Source organism: Belonocnema kinseyi, unplaced genomic scaffold (assembly GCF_010883055.1).
Source record: "Belonocnema kinseyi isolate 2016_QV_RU_SX_M_011 unplaced genomic scaffold, B_treatae_v1 SchBZDm_2769;HRSCAF=3037, whole genome shotgun sequence".
NCBI lineage: Eukaryota > Metazoa > Arthropoda > Insecta > Hymenoptera > Cynipidae > Belonocnema > Belonocnema kinseyi.
In genome coordinates this window covers 108213-114898 of record NW_022874908.1, presented here as the reverse complement: position 1 = coordinate 114898, position 6686 = coordinate 108213, and the positions used below count along the sequence as shown (strand labels likewise).

Here is a 6686-nt window from a genome sequence, read left to right as displayed (position 1 = left end):
GGGGGGGGGGGGGGGCAAAGAAAAACTTTTCGGTGCCCCCTCTAGATGCGAGCCAAGTGGCCTCCCGAGGGTACTGGAAGAGTCTGGGGCGGATCCTACTCTTATTTCGCGTAAAAATCGCGAAATTGAATCGACCAATCCCGCGCGACCACTCAAGTCGCCTGCAGCCACCATTGAGACCACGAAAGTCTCAGCTAAGGCCACCTCTTTGGGCAAATCCGTACAGGATGTGTTCAGCGACATGGAGGTATGCTCTGCGGAGGAGTTGAATAGTCCTCCGCTCAGGCGTAAACGCCTTCGCGAGAAACAAGGGGGTCGGCGCGGCGCCGCCACTTCGGCACCGGCGACCCCTACTACAGATGAGGAAGCCTCCGGGCAGGTTATGGGGAAGAGAAGGCAGCTAGAAGCGCCTTCTAACACTCCCTCACGGCATGCAAGGTCGCACTTGACACCGGCGCCGGCTGCTCCGGCGTCAACTGCCCAGTTTCCGTCCTTTTCGGCGACGTCCTTGCCGGCGTCTGAGGCTTCGTTGGAGAGCCTCAGCGCCAAGGCAATGAAGATTGAGAGGGATATGGCTGCCTTCTGCCTTGATGATACGAAATAGATCAACAAGTCGCAGATGGCAGTCATAACCGGAAAATTCAGGGAGATGCAATCCGTCGTGGGTGATCTTCTGATCCGCAATGCGCGCCTCGAGGGGCGTCTTCAGGAGTTGCGGGAAAAGAAAATAGGACCATCGCCAGCAAGCGAGGTGTTGGCGGGCGACCGTTCGATCGGTAGTACGGCTAGTACGTCAGAAAAAAATCCGAACAGCAAAAACCGTCAGACGGTCGCAAAGGTGCTGCATCCTACTTCAAAAGGAAAACTATTAGACATATTCGTAAATATGGGAGATCTCAACAGCGGACTTGTCGGAGCCAGTTGTGGGAGTCTGGACTCTGCCAAGCAGAGTCAGATTCCTAGAGATCTTAGGTAGGGTACCTTAAAAATCCTCCAATAAATAAAATAAAATAACTCCAAAAGCTAAAGGCGAAGCAAGTTCCCTGATCAAATGATTATTTACAGATGAGAAGGTTACGGCTTGAAGCAGAAACCTCCCAGTTGATCCCCGCTGGTAATAATTTCAGGCCCATTCGTGTGCCTGCAATTAGCCAATCTGCTTCCCTCAGGAGAGGCGCCTTGGGTCTTCTGGTTTGATCTGATTCTTTATAAAACCAGTAAAAGTTTCATAAAGAACCTGCAAACGGTTTTTCCATAACCGTTCCCTTGACAGAGGACTGCTACGGGTAGAGCGCCCCTCGTGTAGAGGAGAAGTTACAGGCCAATCTGGTTGGCGCAACTTTTGAATTGGTTGACAATCACCAGATTGATTAACAAAATTCAACGCGATTCTCACTGTCCATTTCTTTCAGCGAAACGCCAGCAAGCCTCCTTCTACAACATGTCGTAGCAAAGTATAATATCCGTAAAGGCGGCAACAATGGTCGGCTTCTATGGATGTCAGGATCACATATAGATGTCATCCTAACATACTACGTGCATAATTCCGAGAGCAAGGACTTTACCGTTGTTAAAGTTTATTGAGGAAATTCACACTTGCAAGGGGCTACGGCCGTCGGACACTTCTAGTTAAATGGTTCTGCCACTGCGAGCTGTGTGTTGAGTACTAATACAGTTCGCTCAATGTCGGACCTGTGAGTTTATTGTTAGTAAATGTAGATAATTGCCTACTCTGACTGTAAACAGTCATAGGGTCAGATGGTAAGTCAGATGGCTTCATATTGAAACCCGATATGTAGAGGGGGGAAAAAATACATAACTATTTTCTGCGTCTGAGAAACCAATGAGTGTGGATAGTTAGCTGCCTTTGAGAAACTAATGCGCGTAAAATCAACAATTATGAGAAACTAATGCGCGACCAGAAATGTCTGAGAAACTAATGCGAGTGTACGTACAGTTGGGAAACTAGTGCGCTTGGATTTGTCATTTTTGAGAAACTAATGCGAGTGGATATATGTTTGAGAAAGTAATGCGCGTGTATGTACATTTGAGAAACTAATGCGCGTGGATTTGTCATTTTTGAGAAACTAATGCGAGTGGATATATGCTTGAGAAACTAATGCGCGTGGATCTGTCTTCTTTCAGAAACTAATGCGCCTGAATAGAGGTTTGAAAAACTAGTGCGAGTAAATGTACGTTTGAGAAACTAATGCGCGTGGATAGGTGCTTGAGAAACTAATGCGAGTGGATATACGTGTGAGAAACTAATGCGCGTGGATTCCAAATTTATGAGAAACTAATGCTAGTGAATATACATTTGAGAAACTAATGCGCGTGAGTAGGAGCCTAAGAAACTAATGCGAGTGGACGTACATTCGAGAAACTAATGCGCGTGCATTGAGGTTTGAAAAACTAATGCGCTTGAATGTATATTTGAGAAACTAATGCGCGTGGATTTGTAATTTTTGAGAAAATAATTCGAGTGAATGTACATTTGTGAAACTAATGCGCGTGGATAGATGCCTGAGAAACTAGTGCGCATGGATTCCAAATTTATGAGAAACTAGTGCGAGTGAATATACATTTGAGAAACAAATGCGCGTGAGTAGGAGCATGAGAAACTAATGCGAGTGGACGTACATTCGAGAAACTAATGCGCGTGGATTCAGATTTGGAAAACTAATGCGCGTGAATGTATATTTGAGAAACTAATGCACGTGGATTTCTAATTTTTGAGAAACTAATGCGAGTGAATGTACATTTGAGAAACTAATGCGCGTGGATAGGTGCCTGGGGAACTAATGCGAGTGGATATACGTGTGAGAAACTAATGCGGGTGGATTTGTCTTCTTTAAGAAACTAATGCGCGTGAGTTGAAACCTGAGAAACTAATGCGAGTGGACGTACATTTGAGAAACTAATGCGCGTGAATGTATATTTGATAAACGAATGCGCGTGGATTTGTAATTTTTGAGAAACTAATGCGAGTGAATGTACATTTGAGAAACTAATGCGCGTTGATTGGTGCCTGAGAAACTAATGCGCGTGGATACGTGTCTAAGAAGTTCTAAGTGTGAGGAGCCCATCTGAGTAAGTAGCCAAGTCGAGCAGCGAACAGCTACTCAAATGCATGTATAAGCCGTTGGTCGCCATCGGTCCGTCGGGCACTTTCGGATCTATGTAAGCACAGCATTGCCACGGGTCGGTGTCGTGGACCAAATGGCCCAATATGTGGCGCGCGCCTCGGGCGTTTGCGTGATTATTTTCTCATCAATGAGCTCACAATCTAACGTCGAATATGGGAGAATGTTTTAGAATCTTTCAACTCGGTTCAGCACCAGTGTGAGGGCGGTGCTGTCCGTTTGTGTTGGCTGTTGTGAAAGGTGGCTTTGCGTGCCGCTCTCTTCTGAGCGGTGCAAGATATTCCACAAGAACGACACGCATGAAAAACACACAATATTGAACGGAAATACCCTTCATATATTAATATGATAAAAGTAAGTCTCACCGATTAGGACATAGTTCTACGGTAGGCAAAAAAGAGCTCCTCGAGAGTTTTTAACTTATCGAAGCTCCCTGGTTGATCCTGCCAGTAGTCATATGCTTGTCTCAAAGATTAAGCCATGCATGTCTCAGTGCACGCCAAACTAAGGTGAAACCGCGAATGGCTCATTAAATCAGTTATGGTTCCTTAGATCGTACCCACATTTACTTGGATAACTGTGGTAATTCTAGAGCTAATACGTGCAAACCTGAGTTCCGACCAGAGATGGAAGGAACGCTTTTATTAGATCAAAACCAATCGGTGGCGGGTTCCGCTCATCCACCGTTTACCTTGGTGGCTCTGAATAACTTTGTTCTGATCGCACGGTCTTGAACCGGCGACGAATCTTTCAAATGTCTGCCTTATCAACTGTCGATGGTAGGTTCTGCGCCTACCATGGTTGTAACGGGTAACGAGGAATCAAGGTTCGATTCCGGAGAGGGAGCCTGAGAAACGGCTGCCACATCCAAGGAAGGTAGCAGGGGCGCAAATTACCCACTCCCGGCATGGGGAGGTAGTGACCAAAAATAACGATACGGGACTCATCCGAGGCCCCGTAATCGGAATGAATACACTTAAAATCCTTTAACGAGGATCAATTGGAGGGCAAGTCTGGTGTCAGCAGCGGCGGTAATTCCAGCTCCAATAGCGGTCCAACTAATATCCCATCGCGGTGCTCTTAATTGAGTGTCGAGGTGGGCCGGTACGTTTACTTTGAAAAAATGAGAGTGCTTAAAGCAGACTATCTTCGCCTGAATACTCTGTGCATGGAATAATGGAATAGGACCTCGGTTCTATTTTGTTGGTTTTCGGAACCCCGAGGTAATGATTAATAGGGACAGATGGGGGCATTCGTTTTGCGAAGTTTGAGGTGAAATTCTTGGATCGTCGCAAGACGGACAAAAGCGAAAGCATTTCAAAATAATGTTTTCATTAATCAAGAACGAAAGTTAGAGGTTCGAAGGCGATCAGATACCGTCCTAGTTCTAACCATAAACGATGCCAGCTAGCGATCCGCCGAAGTTCCTCCGATGACTCGGCGAGCAGCTTCCGGGAAACCCAAGAAAGCTTTTGGGTTCCGGGGGAAGTATGGTTGCAAAGCTGAAAATTAAAGGAATTTACGGAAGGGCACCACCAGTAATAGAGCCTGCGGCTTAATTTGACTCAACACGGGAAACCTCACCAGGCCCGGACACTGGAAGGATTGAAAGATTGAGAGTTCTTTCTTCATTCAGTGGGTGGTGGTGCATGGCCGTTCTTAGTTGGTGGAGCGACTTGTCTGGTTAATTCCGATAACGAACGAGACTCTAGCCTGCTAAATAGGCGTACCTTCTGGTATCTTGAGGCCCCCGGGCTCGGTCGGTAGGTTTTTACTACCATCGTACAAATAAATCTTCTTAGAGGGACAGGCGGCTTCTAGCCGCACGAGATTGAGCAATAACAGGTCTGTGATGCTGCCGGGAAGATGACCAAACTTGATCATTTAGAGGAAGTAAAAGTCGTAACAAGGTTTCCGTAGGTGAACCTGCGGAAGGATCATTAACGTACAAGTTGCTTGAAGCAGCGTTTGTGCATAATTAATGCTGATTTTTGATACAGAGAAAATAAGGATAAGAAAAAAAAGGTTAATAATAAAGGTTGGTAAGAGTGAAAATACGATATTGAGAGAGGGAGTGAGAGAAATTTTTTTCTTTCCCCTCAAAATACATAGACTTTGTAAGGAGGCAGAATAATAGAAATACGCATCACGAGAAACATTTTGAGGGCAGTGAGTGAGAAATTTTTGTTAATAATTTTGCAAGTGGCTGATGACATACAGTTGTCATCAATCCGTACACAAATGTGTTATGGTGAGAGAACGAGCAACAATCTCCTGTTATGAAAATTACAAGTGAGAGAATCTCAGCGAGCTATGCTTTTAACATGAAAGAATTTGATCTTCTGTTTTGCCTCGCAATAAAAAAAAATGTGTGTTGTGTATAAATCAGTGCTCCAAGTTTGTGTGTGGTTTTCTCTCTCATTTCGCCTTGAACCACTTTTGTTCTCTTTTTTTTTCATCTGTTTTATTCCTTAAATTTTCTAATGTTGAACGAGCCTTTGCCCAGCGCTTGTTCGTTTGTCATTGGTCAAGTGAGAAGTTGCCTGCCGTGGTAACCTGGAAAAGGACCGTATCGTGTTACGGGTGAGGAGATTGGTTTTTTTTTATCATCTTCTTGCTTGTCCGCCGGTTCCGTGGTTTTTCAATGAATTTTCGCCCGGCTATCAAATGGGGCTTCATTGCCGACGTCACGGCGGTAGACCCCTCGTGGTTGCCGACCGTGCTCAGAGGCCGGCGTTAATCCTTTATTGGATTATGCCACCCCCGTCTTGATGCGATAGTATTTAGAAATGTGTATGCGCATGTGTTCCTCTGGTATTTATTTATCACGAGTGTAATAACACAAGCAAATCACTGACTTTATACATATTCGTCTATCGCACGGAACTGTCGAACTGAACTGAAAACATAAAAATGATTACCCTGAACGGTGGATCACTTGGCTCGTGGGTCGATGAAGAACGCAGCTAATTGCGAGTCATATTGTGAACGAACATCGACATTTCGAACGCACATTGCGGTCCACGGATACAATTCCCAGACCACGCCTGGCTGAGGGTCGTTTATAAACTAAACACTGCTTATCGCAAAGAGTATATGTAAAATATGCTTTTACGGTACTAGCGAAATAATGAACGTTCGTCGCCTCTGAATATAAGATTTACTTTATTTCGTGAGTGCGGCGTCGTTTGAAACAAGTTGAAAAACCGCAATGACCGTCCGTCTGTTTTTTGTGTTATACAATTTATTTTGTATACACATACAGATGTTGAACGCAACCGCTTGCACATACTCTGTATAGGCGGTCGTGGATCGGTCCTCGAGTCCTGAAGCATTTTAAAAACGCACGGACAGACGATAATGGATCATGATCGTGATTTGTTTGTGTAAAAGTGGCCCTTATGGACGATTATTGGTTTCCGGCACTGAAAAGAGAAAAGAGAGAAGAGTGTAACATGCATTCTTCTATTTCTTTTTGTATTTTCATTATTGACGACCTCAGATCAGGTGAGACTACCCTCTGAATTTAGGCATATTACTTAC

At 44.9% G+C, this 6686-nt stretch overlaps 1 pseudogene; it reads left to right on the top strand.

Annotated features, from left to right (window-relative positions):
* Window positions 1-6061: 6061 nt before the first annotated feature.
* LOC117182542 lies at window positions 6062-6204 on the top strand (annotated as a pseudogene).
* The last annotated feature ends 482 nt before the right edge of the window (window positions 6205-6686 follow it).